Source organism: Pimephales promelas, chromosome 21 (assembly GCF_988280905.1).
Source record: "Pimephales promelas chromosome 21, fPimPro1.hap1.1, whole genome shotgun sequence".
Taxonomy (NCBI): Eukaryota; Metazoa; Chordata; class Actinopteri; order Cypriniformes; family Leuciscidae; genus Pimephales; species Pimephales promelas.
In genome coordinates, this window is record NC_142789.1 from 7,920,972 (window position 1) to 7,938,143 (window position 17,172).

The following is a 17,172-nucleotide window of genomic DNA, read 5'->3' on the forward strand; positions in this document are numbered from 1 at the left end:
CGAGTCAAGATAAACAAGATAAAAGGACACAGACAGAAGGGAGAGGAGGGCTCAGACGGGGGAGGACACAGACGGGGAGGACACAGATGGAGGAGGCTCAGATGGAGGACCCACTGACAGGGAAGGGACAGGGGAAAGGGAGAGACGCCCATTTAAGCTTGCTGGATCAGAGTGATTGTTTATAGGAAGCCTGCTGGTCTGAGCTATCGACTGGATCTGTGCTGGGAAAGGAAAGAGCAAAGATAAGTGAACTGATTTTAACTTATGAACATTTAAACCGCTTGAAGAGGATACAGTGAGTGTGGATCTGACTGTTGGAGGAGCTATGTGTTTCAGAGTGTGTGGAGGAGGAATTGAAAGTGAAACCCCATGTAAAGTGAGCACAACAAACAGAGCGAGGCCTCTGATCAGCCCTACCGTGTGAGTGAATTGCAGTGCTTTTGCCTTATTGATACACATTGATTTATTGCTGTGGAATTGAAGTGAACACAAGTGTGCTGTGTCTTTGTTGAGAAGTGGCCCTCATCAATGCTTACACGTACGTGGAAAGTTATTATATCTGCCCCCGTCAGAAGCCCAGAGTGATACAGTGAACTGAAGAGAGAGTACTTTGTACTGTGAAGATCCTCACCTGTTCTACTTGCTGTTTGAGTCCAGAAGCATACAGCACCACTGGTAAAGTAACCTTATGACTCACTGTCTCCCTACTGTGAACTGAGGAGAGAGTACTTTGTACTGTGGAGATCCCCACCTGTTCTACTTGCTGTTTGAGTCCAGAAGCATACAGCACCACTGGTAAAGTAACCTTATGACTCACTGTCTCCCTATTGTGAACTGAAGAGAGAGTACTGTGTACTGTGAATGTCCTCACGTGTTCTATTCACTGTTTGAGCCCAGAAGCACACAGCATCGCTGGTAAAGTAATTGTCTAACCCACTGTCGCCCTACTGTGAACTGAGGAGAGAGTACTTTGTACTGTGAAGATCCCCAGCTGTTCTACTTGCTGTTTGAGCCCAGAAGCACACAGCATCGCTGGTAAAGTAACATTATGACTCACTGTCTCCCTATTGTGAACTGAAGAGAGAGTACTGTGTACTGTGAATGTCCTCACCTGTTCTACTTACTGTTTGAGCCCAGAAGTATACAGCAATGCTGATAAAGTAATCGTTTAACCCACTGTCGCCCTACTGTGAACTGAAGAGAGAGAGAGTACCCTGTACTGTGAAGAATCCTTACCTGCCATACTTATTGTATGAGTCCGGAAGTCTGCAGCACCGCTGGGGGAAAAGTAAGCTTTTAATCCAATGCTTCATTACCGTGCACCAACGAGAGTACCCTGTACTGTGAAGAATCCTTACCTGCCATAGTCTGGAAGTCTGCAGCACCGCTGGGGGAAAAGTAAGCTTTTAATCCACTGCTTCATCACTGTGCACCAACGAGAGTACCCTGTACTGTGAAGAATCCTTACCTGCCATACTTATTGTATGAGTTCGGAAGTCTGCAGCACCGCTGGGGGAAAAGTAAGCTTTTAATCCACTGCTTCATTACCGTGCACCAACGAGAATACCCTGTACTGTGAAGAATCCTTACCTGCCATAGTCTGGAAGTCTGCAGCACCGCTGGGGGAAAAGTAAGCTTTTAATCCACTGCTTCATTACTGTGCACCAACGAGAGTACCCTGTACTGTGAAGAATCCTTACCTGCCATACTTACTGTATGAGTCTGGAAGTCTGCAGCACCGCTGGGGGAAAAGTAAGCTTTTAATCCACTGCTTCATTACCGTGCACCTACGAGAGTACCCTGTACTGTGAAGAATCCTTACCTGCCATACTTACTGTATGAGTCCGGAAGTCTGCAGCACCACTGAGAGTATCTTAAACTGTGAGAAACCCTTGGTTTAATAAAGATTGTTACTCCTTTGAAACTTGTCTCTGTCTCTGTGGTCCTCTGTTGTGTGCCTGTGGTGTCGGCTCCTCACGGTGGTGACTCGGTTAGAGGGGGGGTGGTTGGTCACCCGAGCGTTCCTCCCCTCGACCTGTGACATCAAAAGTGGCGTAGTCGGCAGGGTACACACCGTGAGTTGTAGCGGCCACAGGTACGCGATGGGGGACGAAGAGGTACCCAGGGTGGGCTGTGGTCCCAAGGGACCTCGAAGTGAAGTAAGAGCGGCTCCGCCCTCGCCACCCCGACGACCTCAGTGGGATACCCGAGGACAGCCACTGGAGAGATATGGCAAATGGAATTGAGGAACGTCGGTTCTAGGGACTTGAACCGATTGGCAAGGGGGGATGTCACGGGTGACAAAATCGCTTGGCGATCGGAACCCTCCTCAGAGTCGCAAGTTCCCTAGGGGAACGGATTGTGTGCAACACACCACTGCAGCTCCGGGCGTGATGGAATCATGCCCGCACTGATTAGCGCTAATGCACTGCAGGTGCGAGAGAGAGAGGAGCGGCACTCACACAGGTTTCCTGTTTGACGAGTCAAGATAAACAAGATAAAAGGACACAGACAGAAGGGAGAGGAGGGCTCAGACGGGGGAGACACAGACGGGGAGGACACAGATGGAGGAGGCTCAGATGGAGGACCCACTGACAGGGAAGGGACAGGGGAAAGGGAGAGACGCCCATTTAAGCTTGCTGGATCAGAGTGATTGTTTATAGGAAGCCTGCTGGTCTGAGCTATCGACTGGATCTGTGCTGGGAAAGGAAAGAGCAAAGATAAGTGAACTGATTTTAACTTATGAACATTTAAACCGCTTGAAGAGGATACAGTGAGTGTGGATCTGACTGTTGGAGGAGCTATGTGTTTCAGAGTGTGTGGAGGAGGAATTGAAAGTGAAACCCCATGTAAAGTGAGCACAACAAACAGAGCGAGGCCTCTGATCAGCCCTACCGTGTGAGTGAATTGCAGTGCTTTTGCCTTATTGATACACATTGATTTATTGCTGTGGAATTGAAGTGAACACAAGTGTGCTGTGTCTTTGTTGAGAAGTGGCCCTCATCAATGCTTACACGTACGTGGAAAGTTATTATATCTGCCCCCGTCAGAAGCCCAGAGTGATACAGTGAACTGAAGAGAGAGTACTTTGTACTGTGAAGATCCTCACCTGTTCTACTTGCTGTTTGAGTCCAGAAGCATACAGCACCACTGGTAAAGTAACCTTATGACTCACTGTCTCCCTACTGTGAACTGAGGAGAGAGTACTTTGTACTGTGGAGATCCCCACCTGTTCTACTTGCTGTTTGAGTCCAGAAGCATACAGCACCACTGGTAAAGTAACCTTATGACTCACTGTCTCCCTATTGTGAACTGAAGAGAGAGTACTGTGTACTGTGAATGTCCTCACGTGTTCTATTCACTGTTTGAGCCCAGAAGCACACAGCATCGCTGGTAAAGTAATTGTCTAACCCACTGTCGCCCTACTGTGAACTGAGGAGAGAGTACTTTGTACTGTGAAGATCCCCAGCTGTTCTACTTGCTGTTTGAGCCCAGAAGCACACAGCATCGCTGGTAAAGTAACATTATGACTCACTGTCTCCCTATTGTGAACTGAAGAGAGAGTACTGTGTACTGTGAATGTCCTCACCTGTTCTACTTACTGTTTGAGCCCAGAAGTATACAGCAATGCTGATAAAGTAATCGTTTAACCCACTGTCGCCCTACTGTGAACTGAAGAGAGAGAGAGTACCCTGTACTGTGAAGAATCCTTACCTGCCATACTTATTGTATGAGTCCGGAAGTCTGCAGCACCGCTGGGGGAAAAGTAAGCTTTTAATCCACTGCTTCATTACCGTGCACCAACGAGAGTACCCTGTACTGTGAAGAATCCTTACCTGCCATACTTACTGTATGAGTCCGGAAGTCTGCAGCACCGCTGGGGGAAAAGTAAGCTTTTAACCCACTGCTTCATTACCGTGCACCAACGAGAGTACCCTGTACTGTGAAGAATCCTTACCTGCCATAGTCTGGAAGTCTGCAGCACCGCTGGGGGAAAAGTAAGCTTTTAATCCACTGCTTCATCACCGTGCACCAACGAGAGTACCCTGTACTGTGAAGAATCCTTACCTGCCATACTTATTGTATGAGTTCGGAAGTCTGCAGCACCGCTGGGGGAAAAGTAAGCTTTTAATCCACTGCTTCATTACCGTGCACCAACGAGAATACCCTGTACTGTGAAGAATCCTTACCTGCCATAGTCTGGAAGTCTGCAGCACCGCTGGGGGAAAAGTAAGCTTTTAATCCACTGCTTCATTACTGTGCACCAACGAGAGTACCCTGTACTGTGAAGAATCCTTACCTGCCATACTTACTGTATGAGTCTGGAAGTCTGCAGCACCGCTGGGGGAAAAGTAAGCTTTTAATCCACTGCTTCATTACCGTGCACCTACGAGAGTACCCTGTACTGTGAAGAATCCTTACCTGCCATACTTACTGTATGAGTCCGGAAGTCTGCAGCACCACTGAGAGTATCTTAAACTGTGAGAAACCCTTGGTTTAATAAAGATTGTTACTCCTTTGAAACTTGTCTCTGTGGTCCTCTGTTGTGTGCCTGTGGTGTCGGCTCCTCACGGTGGTGACTCGGTTAGAGGGGGGGTGGTTGGTCACCCGAGCGTTCCTCCCCTCGACCTGTGACAGAAGCTAGCCATAAACACCGTGAGTAGTGACTTTTCCCTTGTGAGTGGTGTAAAATATATAGTTGGATTGTTTCATGTAACTTAGTTCTCCCTCATTGTGTTATGGTTTGTTATGTGGGGATAAATGTGCTGGTTATGTTTATGAGACAGCTCATTAGTACTCATGTCATTGACCGTAAAACAGTATGTTACAGGAATCACTAACCTGTCGGTCTTGTAAGAGATCTAAGTTGATCGCGAAGAGGTTTCAAAATCAGAGAAAAAAGCCTATTGTGTGTATTAAATGGTGTCTATGGGATGCGGATGTGTGTGGGTGCTGTTACAATCATGTCATTTTTTGCCACGCGCACATTTGGGCTCATGCGGATGCGTCGAGTATAAACAAGGCTTTATTCTTTAACCAATTCAGTACTGTCCACAGTAACAGCTCATATTAGCCAGCTAAACTTTTACTACCCTTTTAGAAAAAATATATAGTTGCATAGTTTCTGTGATTCTTCTCCCTCGCTGTATTATGGGTTTGCTATGTTGGGAGAAATGTGCTGCTGGTTACGTTTGTGAGACAATCAGCTGATTACTAATATTATATTAAATTATATATTAAAACCCTTGACCTTTACCTGACTATGGCTTTGTAAACTTTATCCATGATGTGGTTAATAATGGACTGTGGTACAGAAACGTTGACAATGTTACACACTCTTGTCTTACTCTGGCTATTCTCTGCTGTCTCAGCTGATGAGATGTTTGTCCCGTTTTAGCAACCGTAGCTTCTTCGAAAGGGAGGGGTGAGCCTTGGGCTGAGCCCTTATTGCAAACCTGGTGCAAACTCACAACCAAACTGCTACTCCACCTCATATGAGGTAACCAATTCTCTACTGCAGCACCGCAATGCCCATACACAAAATAAATATATTGAAATATATTTTATAGTGTCAAAAATAAATGTAGAATATATTCCAAATAGATTGAAATATGTATTTAGATAATAGTAATTCCTGTACCTTTTCCCCTATACACAACAGTAGGCAACCATATTTCACTGCTGTATTATGACACACAGCTATAATAAATACTGTACTTACATTTAAATGACTGCAATGTAAAATGACAGATAGTTGCTTTCCTAGGACGATTAGGCCATATTAGCGTAAAAGCCGACATTAGTTTCGAAAATTGCCGAAGCAAGACAATCACAGGGATACGGGAAGTATAGCAGAGAGACACATTGTCTCGTTCCCTTTCTCAGGGAACTATGGTTACAGTCGTAATCTGAGACGTTCCCTTTTCGAGGGAACTTGCGATGCGTCAATAACCACCATAGTTTCAAATGCCTGAGTGTAGCCTGTTGTCAAAACCACACTAAGCACTGAGCACCTGGGACCCTGGGGCAGCATCCAGGTCCAGGCTATAAAACCAGACAAATGTGAGCAGAGAAGACCAGCCCGCAGCATCGCAAACGTCTTGGAGAGAAACTCCAGATATTCAGGCTTTAGAGGCTGCCATACTCAGAGTGGAATGAGCTCTGACCACCAAAGGACACGGCTGGCCAGAGGACTCATAAGCAAGAGAAATGGCCTTGACTATCCACTTATTCCTGCAAGTTACAGAGCTTGAACTTAACGATATTGACATCGAAAGACGCTTTTTGTGATGTCTATCCAATGCTGTACTCTTTAATAAATTAATATAATCTCATTAAATAATCCTTATTTTATTATCTAATTAGCTTTAATTATTTTCATTGATTGACAATTCTTTTTAAAATGAAATCTGAACATGTATATGAGTAGAGTTGTATAAAGTTTTATATGAAAAATGTATATCAGACCTGTAAAGAAAACAAATTGAGTCATGTTGGGTAGGACCTCTAGTATGAATACTTTAAATTCCCCAGATGTTCCATTTTTTACCCTACACAAATTGCTTATGGCTTTCATTTATGTTGTGATCTACAATAACACTGATCTTCAATTTGTAACATCTGATTCTTATTATTATGTAAAGACAAATGTAACACATACCACTAGGCCTTCCATAGTTGTATGGCTGTAATAGCAAAGGGTACATGAAGAACGTGTCTGGCCAATCAAGCATCTTGCCGCAGGCACGTAAGTCTAATCAGCGGCCCCTGGAGCACACATGCTTTTGGGGGTGATGTCATTGTACAGCTGAATTAGAATTTCTGTTTTATTGAAACGAGTGTATGCATTTTACAATGGCTTTGAACATGGCTCAACAAATCATAATCAAGAACCAGAACTGTCCATTTTATAAAATATTGTTTTGCTTTTTGCATTCAACATGTACCTTTGTATGAAATAAACAGTATATTTTGGTTTTATATTTGATAAATCAAATGGCAGTGATCACTGGATCAAATTTAGTTTTGGAACTGAGTGCCCATAAGCAAAGATGGCAGCATGGGGAGCATGTGCCAGCCGAACAACTTCCATTAAGACATTGTCCAATAGCTTACTCAAGGTATTATAGGGAGGAGGTTGTTACGGTAATCAGGTTAGAAATTGTGCGTACATGTACATGCTAGTTCTTGTTAGCATTTGCTCTGTGGGGACATCTGTAAACTGTTTGCATTTCTAAAGTCAGTTTCTATAGGAAATGCCATGTGATTAAGGGAATTCCCTATTTTACAGTTCCACAGACAATAACAGAAATCATTTGTTTACAATTCATGTCACTTCCTATAACTGTTGTGTCCCAGTTACAGTGCTTTTATCGAGGGAACACTGCATGCTCTGAAATGTCAAATGTGTATGTATAGCTGTCTACCTCAGGCAATGATATGCAGGCCCTGAAGGATTGGCCCAATATGCATACAGCTTATGCATCAGATCCATATCAAGCAGTCTCATCTCATTCCGTCACAGAAGGCTTAGTTATTATATTCTCTGCCCTGCCAGGCAGCAAGGCTTTGCCAGAGCCTGGAAAACAATTGTAGGGAGATGTCTGCAGGGATGTCGGGAAAGGTGGGCTGGCGTCTGACAGCCATGCTCAAAGATGAGAGTCTTTAATGCATGGCTCAGGGGACATGCCATACCAGGGGAGAGAGGAGGTGAGCGCTGGTGTTGTTTCATGTGTTTTTGACCCGTTGAAGTGTTTACTTGCAGACGGCCAATTCACGATAAGTGACAGTGGGGTGCTGTTGACTGTCGTTTCGTTTGCAATGTGAGAGCTCTGGTGTGACTCGGTTATTAGTGGTGTATGCAGGTGAACATTTAAATGACACAGAGAGCAGATAGAGCTAACTAATAGGGGATGACTAAAAATGCACTTCAACTTGCTGTGGACACATTGCTTGACAAAATCAGCATTGTTCAATAAGTTGTAATTCACTTGTCGTGTTATTCGGTCTCTCATGTGCTCATGCAGTTCACGAGTGATTTAGATACTTATAGATGATCCCAAATGCAATGCTCACTATAGCAGATGCCAAACATAATGTTAACATAGACACAATTAAAGGTGAAGCGTGTATATATATATATGAAGAGTTCAGATGCAAAAGCCTCTAAGTGCCATTTGAAATTTTCTTCTAGAATGATCATTTTTATCAAGCTTGTATATTTAAGTTCAGTAATTTCACTTAAATTGCAATGAGGATTACCTATTAATTGTCATTTAAGTGAAATTACTGAACTTGAATATATAAGCTTGATAAAAATGATCATTTTAGAAGGAAATTTCAAATGGCACTTAGAGGCTTTTGCATCTGAACTCTTCATATATACAGTAGTGTAGTCTACGTGATACGCAGGTATACGCCGTATACCCACTAGAAAATGTCAAGGATTTGCGTATACCCACTAGGAAATGTCAAAGATCTCCGTATGCCCACTTTAAAAAGCGTGAGGATTCGTAACAGCATCGTTTTGTGAAATAAATTTCCTACGACATCAGCCCCCCTAAACGTAAGGCGACAGAATTTCGTGTTCCCTTAAGTTCTGTTATAATCAGATTTAGCGCGCGAGCAGAGAGCACGTCAAAAACAGAGGACAGGGTGTGTGTAGTGTGTGTGTGTTCGTGTTCATCTGAGCTCATTGGTCTGTCACTGCTCGTCAATGTCAGATTATTTGAGATGACAAATCAAATCAAAGTAGGCGGGCTTTATTTCAAAGACGCTGCTGAGCGCGAATTTCAGCAGAGCGACTCGGCGCTAACAGGCAAGTGCGAGAAAAGATGTAAGTGGCTAAACTTAACATTTCATATTTACATTTTTTAGGTCATAAATGTTAAACGAATGACAAAAAATAATCAGGCAAACTAATAGGCTATAGTTTTGTCTAATTTCGCCATTTTGAAGTGAAATAAATAGGCCTGTAACGTGACTCATGCAATTTAATAGTTTACTGTCATTGCGAGGGGACAAGAAACATTAACAAAGACCTTTTCATCATTTTAGCCACAAGTAACGAATGTGTACATATTGAGAATATAATAAAAATTGTAGCCTTTAGGCTATTACATTAAAAAAGCTCAGCCTTCGAAAGGGGGAGAAAATTTACTGCCCACTGACATGGTTTTAAAGCTATTTCTTATTCTTTTTTTTGGTCTTAAAACGTCTTGAAATGCTCATCAGAGAAATCAAAAACATTGAAGCACCAACCTCAAATTTAGGACATCTGTGATTATAAAGCCCTGGCCCTGTATTAGTCATAAGATCAATAATGAATGTGTATATGTTTTGAATGTATTTAATAAACTAATTACCTAGCTTTAGTAGCTTTCAGTGAATAAACGTGTCCGAGAAAAATTATTCATAGGGAAAATCCACTTATCAGTTGACCCCATGTTTACTTTCTTCACTGACAGACAAAAATGAAAAGCCTATATCAGTCACAGCTCATCTTTAGGAGAGGAAGAGACAGGGCAAGAGAAAAACAAAGAGAAAAAGAGGGTGATGCTGATGAGGAGAGAAAAATAATCAGCTGCTCAGCTGCCCACTGACATGGTTTTAAAGCTGTTATCTAATTTTTTTTGGCCTTCAAAACATCCTAAAATGCACATATGTAGATCAGAGAAATAAAATGTTTCTCAGGAAAACCCTGAACTCCCCTAACTAACCTACCTCACATTTGGGACAACAGTGATTATAAAATCCTGCCTTTGCATGTAATGAAACTGGTTAATAGTGAGCATTAGATCCTAAACTAAAGTGTCACCTTTTTTTTTTTTTTTTTTTTTTAGAAAAAATCCTAAGTGATGATCAAAATCCTAGTGACGCCCCTGCTTCATGCAACCTAGTTTAAAAGAAATATATTACTATTGCACAGTAGAGTATAGGCCTACTTCAAGTAGGCCTAATGCTATTAATAATAGTTTATTAAAACACACAGAAGCTCAAATGTCTTTAATTTAAAACAGTTTATAGTGATAAATAAAGTAACTCAATGGAATTATGAAAGAAATTGCATAGTAAAATGTAATTTATAAAATAATAATAATCAAATCTATTAAGACAGAACTTTAAAGGAATATTACACAAGTTTTGAAAATTTTGCGCAAATGGGTGGTGGTGGCGGTGGGCGGGCGGGCAGGCGGGGGGGGGGGGGGGGCTGCTGGTATATCACAGTATACTCACTACAAAAAACTAGACTACACCACTATATATATATATATATATATTTTTTTTTTTTGCTAAAATACTTTCTCCTGTAAAACTGAATGTGTAGAGAACTTAAGTAAGCCATTTCTGTCCTAGTTCTTTCAAAATCTTGCTATTTGAGTGTTTAGCATGTCAACTTTTGGTTAAATCAATGGCACAGTTCCCTATCGAGGGAACTCAACACTGCGTCGAGAATCGACACTTTGGGGACGCTCCCTAAGCGTGCGCCTCTGAAATATGAATGAAACTAATCCAATCCTGATTGGTGTTGCGTCGTGACGTAACATGTGACGGCATACCCGGAAGTATAAAAGTGATGCTGTCACAACACACACTAGCTTTCGCTCTTCAGCAAGCGCTCTGTGTGAAAACTGTCTGTCTATTTGGTGTTGTTTGTCTATATATTGAGAAAATATATCATGGCCAGTCAACAATTCAAGAGTTGTGTGCATCCCTGCCCTCGTTTCTCACGGGTGGGGGCACACAATCTCTGTGTGTGAATTGTTTGGGAGTGCAGCATGCACAGGCAGATCTCGAGGGGGGTGCTTGTGCAGACCTTGATGCGATGCCCATAAGAGTGCTGCGCTCCCGGCTGGCGTGCTTTGACGAGCACGGTCAGGCTCACGTTCCCCAGGGTTCCGTTCCCACATTCGTTGAGGCGATGCGGCGACTGAGACATTGAGGTTCGCAGCGGGATCTTGCAGGGGAGAATGAGAATGCAGAGGCATTTTCTCGTTCTCCATCTGCTGATCCTGCAGCCTCTGAGAGTGGTGCGGGAGCCCGCGTTGCGGTTTCTCCTGCCCACGATCAGGTCCCAATGCTCGTGCTCTCTGCTTCTGAGGAAGTAGATGTGCCCAGCATTGATGCGGACGACCATGAATTCAGCATGCCAGTTCATGGGCAGAATTATGAGAAGCTGGTTGAGGTTGTGACTCATGCTGTGGCCAGATCAACATCAGCTGGCCACAAAATGAGCAGGGAACGCAAGTTAAGAGTAAACTTGACGAGCGTTTCCTGCAGCGTAGGTCACAACCTCAGCGCCGGGGTTTGCCGTTTTTCCCCGATCTCCACAAAGAGATCGCGAGATCGTGGGATAAACCACACTCGTCCCGTGTCTCCAGCCCCAGTGTGATCGATTATAGCAATGTTTTGGGGGCATGGGACATGGGCTATGTTAAGATGCCGAAGGTGGAAGAGGCCTTAGCGGGTTATCTTTCACCTGAGTCGGCGTCTTCCCTAAAAACCCCGGTATTGCCTAGTAAGCCCTGCAGAGATACATCTGATTGGCAGGGCATTCATGTCTGCACTCTATGACGATCTTGCAGGCATACCAGGCCAACCTCCTGAAAGATTTGGACGAGGGGGAGGGGCCGACTTCGGAGGATGTCGCGGAGTTGAGGAAAGCCACAGATCTGTCTCTCCGGGGCACGAGAGAAACAGCCCGCGCCATTGGCCGCTCTATGGCGGCCATGGTGGCCACGGAGAGGCATCTTTGGCTGAATCTCTCCAGTATAAAGGACAAAGATAGGTCCTTTCTACTGGATGCGCCGCTTTCGCCTTCTGGCCTGTTTGGCGACGCCGTTACATCGGTCGTCGACAGGTTCTAGGAGGCGAAGAAACAGTCTACGGCGTTCCAGCAGTACCTCCCCCGAAAAGCGAAGTCCAAATCGAGTAGGGTGGGGCAAAGCGATCAGCCCCAGCCATCGACCAGCTCATCGCACCGGGCAGAGCAGAAAGTGAGCGTTTCCTCCAGGGAAACTTCCAAGTTCAACAGAAAACTTCAACAGAGGAAACGCTCTCAGAAATCGAAGTCCTCCAGCCAGAAGGGAGACCTGAGGGGCGTCATTCAGGCTAGGAGGGCTTTGGGAAAGAGGTCCTAACCATGGTGGTAGGACCTCAGAGGTCTGTCCCCTCCGCTATGGGGTAACCAAGGTTGTTCTCACAGCAGAGCCCTCTAGGAAAGGATGTAGGCTGCCCGCCATTAGCAACGCTTCGGGCCGCATCCATTTTCAGCGAAAATATTATAACAAAGCATCGATTATGGTCACAAAGACCGTATCGACTACAACCTGCCGGTATTCCACTTCAGGGAGTCGAGAAAGATGCTCAACAAACACCACAGGCCAGTCTCGAGAGGCTGGTAGCCCTAGTAGATTTTGTAGAGGAGTGGTATCATCTTCCCAACATATCTGCATGGGTCCTGTAGATAATAAAATCTGGGTACAGACTGCAGTTCGCGCAACCCCATGTGGAACTCGACTACAATGCAGGCACGAATGTCTCCCGCATGTATCGAGTCAATTCTGGCGATGGTATCCAGGGTGAAGCTGGGCCAGGCCATCACTGTAAAGCAATTTCAAAGAATGCTGGGCCTCATGGCAGTGGCATCCAACATTATTCCTTTGGGCCTTCTACACATGAGGCCCCTTCAGTGGTGGTTGAAAACCAAGGGGTTCTCTCCCAAGGGGAATCTGTTTTGTATGATCAGGCAGTATATATTCCGGCGGTTCAGAATCAGGGAGCAGACATCCTGTCGAGGCAGGGGCTGAGGCCCGGGGAATAGAGACTTCATCCGGAGGTGGTGAAGTCGATGTGGGAGAGGTTTGGACCAATGGAAGTGGATCTGTTTGAGAGATGTCCCACTGTCCACTTTGGTTCTCCCTCTCACATCCAGCCCCACTGGGGTTGGATGCCATGGTACAGGCCTGGCCGAGGCTTCGCCTGTACACATTTCCCCCGATCGCTCTGCTCCCGGAAGTCCTGGAGAGGGTCCGTCAGGAGGCCATCAGTCTACTTCTGGTTGCCCCAATGTGGCCGACACGAGTATGGTTTTTGGACATAATATCACTCCTCATAGCTCCGCCATGGCAGATTCCTCTGAGGAGGGATCTGTTGTCTCAGGCGGAGGGCACGATCTTCCACCCTCATCCGGAGCTTTGGAAGCTGTGGGTCTGGCCTCTGAGGGGCTTCAGTACCTGAATGCTGATCTATCAGCTGGAGTGGTTAAAACCATACTTAGCTCTAGAGCTCCATCTACCAGGAGATTATATGGCCTCAAGTGGAATGTGTTCGTCACTTGGTGTAGAAAACACGAGTTAGATCCAGTAAACTGCCCGGTGGCTTCAATTCTGGAATTTCTCCAAGATCGTTTCTCTGCGGGTCTCTCCCCGTCCACTCTTAAGGTGTACGTGGCTGCAATTTCAGCTTTCCACGTGCCATTAGGTGGTGGGCCTCTGGGGAGGCACCAGTTGGTCATTCATTTTCTCCGTGGTACTTAGAGGATGAGGCCGGCAACCAGGTCCAGGGTTCCTGCCTGGGACCTGGCAATAGTTCTGGAAGGGTTATCCCTGGCTCCCTTCGAACCTTAAGAGTCGGCTTCGCCTAAGGACTTAACACTGAAAATGTTTTTTTTCTCTTGGCAATTACCTCACTCAAGAGGGTGGGGGATCTCCAAGCCCTGGCAGTAACGCCGGCTTGCTTGGAGTTTGCCCCTGGCAGAGTAAAGGCCTTTTTGCACCGAGTCCGGGCTACGTGCCTAAAGTTCCATCAAATACAGCTCGTTCTATAGTCCTTCAGGCATTCCATCCTCCACCTCATGTGTCGGTGGAAGAAGAGAGGCTTCACTTGCTCTGCCCCGTCAGAGCTTTGAGCTTATACCTTGAGAGGTCCTTTTCTTGGAGAAGGTCGGACCAATTGTTAGTATGTTTTGGGCCACCTAAGAGGGGGCTCCCGGCAACCAAACAAACTAGTAGTAACTGGATTGTCCAGGCTATTACTGAGGATTACAAGGTGAGTGGTTTGCCTTCACCTTTGGCCTTAAGGGATCATTCAACTAGAGGCTATTACTGAGGCTTACAAGGTGCTTGGTTTGCCTTCACCTTTGGCCTTAAGGGCTCGTTCAACTAGAGGCATGGCTTCCTCTAGGGCCCTTCTTTTGGCAGTACCTCTGCAGGAGATCTGTGAGGCAGCCGACTGGGCTACCCCACATACTTACATTACATTTTACAGTCTCCACTTTCCCAGGACGCCCGGTGCACACATGCTCAGTCCTTGCTGAGTGCCTCTTCACTCCAGGGCAGGCCTATTCGGTGCGTGGCCTAGTGAGCACTCGTTCCCCAAAGTGTCGATTCTCGACGCAGTGTTGAGTTCCCTCGATAGGGAACGTCTCGGATTATGACTATAACCCTTGTTCCCTGAGAAGCCATGTTTCTGCCATGGCCCTTAAAGGAACACTCCGACTTTTTGGGACTTTAGCCTATTCACCTTACCCCCCAGAGTTAGATAAGTCCATACATACCTTTTTCATCTCCGTGCGTGCTATAAGTCTGTTTGACGCACCCACCGCTAGCCTAGCTTAGCACAAAGACTGGATGTGAATGGTTGCAGCTTTCATACTAATCCAAATGAGTGACAAAATAATGCAAACATTTTCCTATTTACATGTTGTGGTTTGTATAGTCACAGAGTGTGCAAATATCAAGGCCATATGAGACACAGACATCTTTTAACCGTATAAATACTATATTTTCTGAAGGCGAAGCACTGCTACTTGGGCAGAGTGATAACAATCACCTGAGACGCACCGTGACGAGGAGCAGAGAGTTCGCTCAGTGTTGGCGTTAGATATAAAGGCATAGTTTATCATGGGTGTTTGCTTTATTGTATGAGCTGTGACAATAAACAGGGGAGACCAGGTAATACAGTACCATGTTTCATTGATTTCCAACCAAAAACGCACCCAGATTTATAAATATCACATGAATAAATAATTATTATTACAGGAATCAATATATTTTAAATGCAATTTATTAGCTGAACCAAATGTATTCAACATTAGCCTATATAATACAGTATTGCATTACTATAGGATAGAATAAGGGGAAAGTAATAGCACAAATTGTTTTTGCACAATGAACTCACAGCCTATCGTACCCTTTTTCACGCTCAAGTTCGTTATTTCCATGGTTATTTCAAATTTAGGCTACTAGGCGCGCCGCGCGCAGGGTGCAAGTTCAACGCGGTGAACGCGCTCGTTTTTTTCCAAGCAGAAATCTCGCACCGCATCAAGATACAAACATATTCATACCCTAATCATAATAGTGTCACTAACGTTAGATTAGCTCTGGCTAATGGCACTGTTACAGTAGGTCATCTAAAAACATAACGGAACACTTACCTCAGCCGCAGGTGATCCACTTGTCCTGTCTGTGCTATCGATGGGATAGCCGTATCCTTCAGCACATTATGGTCCGTGTGGCAAATTCCATTTTTCAAAATAGTCGTCCATTGAAATGTACCGAGCAAACATAATGTCCCTTGATAATCTATTTAGGTGTGTTTGGATAAATATCCAGAGTAAGTTAGCCATTTCTTCATCCAGTCAGCGTTTTTAGTTGGAATTCTGTGAAACATGGTATTACCTCCCCTGTTTACAGTCGCAGCTATTTACAATAGAGCGAAAACCCATGCCTCTAAACTATGCTTTTACTATTTATAAATTGCTGACTCTGTTACCCAAACACTGAGCGAACTCTCTGCTCCTCACCACGGCGTGTCTCAGGTGATGCGGTTATTACTCCATCAAAGTAGCAGTGCTTCGCCTTCAGAGAATAGTTCCCAGGTTTTATACGGTTAAAATATGTCTGTTTCATTTGACTTTGTTATTTGTACATTATGTGACTATACAAATCACAACATGTAAATAGGAAAACGTTTGCGTTATTTTGCCACTCATTTGGATTAGTATGAAAGCTGCAACCAGTCACATCCAGTCTTTGGGCTAGCGGTGGGTGCGTCAAACAGACTTATAGCATGCACGGAGATGAAAAAGGTATGTATGGACTTATCTAACTCTGGGGGGTAAGGTGAATAGGCTAAAGTCCCAAAAAGTCGGAGTGTTCCTTTAAAAGACATTTTTCGAAATGGACTCAATGAGCTTCTTAATTACCTAATGCCTGACAATACCCCTGACATTGCCATTCGGTTAAGCTCTGACCTCCACGTCAGCCCTGCCGAGCCTGAGCTCCACGTCAGCCCTGGCGAGCCTGAGCTCCACGTCAGCCCTGTCGAGCCTGAGCTCCACGTCAGCCCTGCCGAGCCTGCGCTCACCGTCAGCCCTGCTGAGCCTGCGCTCACCGTCAGCCCTGCCGAGCCTGCACTCACCGTCACTTCTGTTGAGCCAGAGACGATTCGCGTCACTTCTGCCGAGCCTGCGCTCACCGTCAGCCCTGCCGAGCCTGCGCTCACCGTCACTTCTGCCGAGCCAGAGACGCTTCACGTCACTTCTGCCGAGCCAGAGACGCTTCGCGTCACTTCTGCCGAGCCAGAGACACTTCACGTCACTTCTGCTGAGCCAGAGACGCTTTAAGTCACTTCTGCCGAGACAGTGTCTACGGATAAGATTGCAGATTCAGAGACTGTTCACGTTACTTCTGCCAATCCAGAGATTGTTAACATCACCACCTCCAAGCCAGTGTCTAAGGACAAGATGGTCGCCTCTGAACCAGTGTCTAAAGACAAGATGGCCGCCTCCGAGCCAGTGTCTACGGACAAGATGGCCGATTCAGAGATTGTTCACGTAACTTCTGCCAATCCAGAGACTGTTCATGTCACCGCCTCCAAACCAGTGTCCAAGGACAAGATGCCCACCGCCGATCCAGTGTCTCCGGACGTGATGGCTGATCCAGTGTCTCCGGACAAGATGGCCGATCCAGTCTCTCCGGACAAGATAGCCGATCCAGTGTCTAAGGACAAGATGGCCGATCCAGTGTCTGCGGACAAGATGGCCGATCCAGTGTCTGTCCTTGTGACCATTTCTGTTCTAGTGTCTGTTCCTGAGCCAGTGTCTGTTCCCAAGCTGGTGTCTGGTCCTGAAAGGGCATCACCGCCATGGCAGCCCGAGGGGTCTTCCCC

General features: G+C 45.5%; 2 long non-coding RNA genes across 2 annotated transcripts; both read right to left on the minus strand.

Annotated features, from left to right (window-relative positions):
- Positions 1-271: 271 nt before the first annotated feature.
- Positions 272-1,412, minus strand: LOC148970108 (uncharacterized). Its single transcript, XR_016148521.1, has 2 exons — positions 1,359-1,412; positions 272-1,236 (listed from the first exon to the last, which is right to left on the minus strand). It is a non-coding gene; the product is annotated as an uncharacterized LOC148970108 (long non-coding RNA).
- Positions 1,413-2,749: 1,337 nt separating this feature from the next.
- LOC148970109 (uncharacterized) lies at positions 2,750-4,053 on the minus strand. The gene is made up of 2 exons (XR_016148522.1): positions 3,959-4,053; positions 2,750-3,714 (listed from the first exon to the last, which is right to left on the minus strand). It is a non-coding gene; the product is annotated as an uncharacterized LOC148970109 (long non-coding RNA).
- Positions 4,054-17,172: the final 13,119 nt, after the last annotated feature.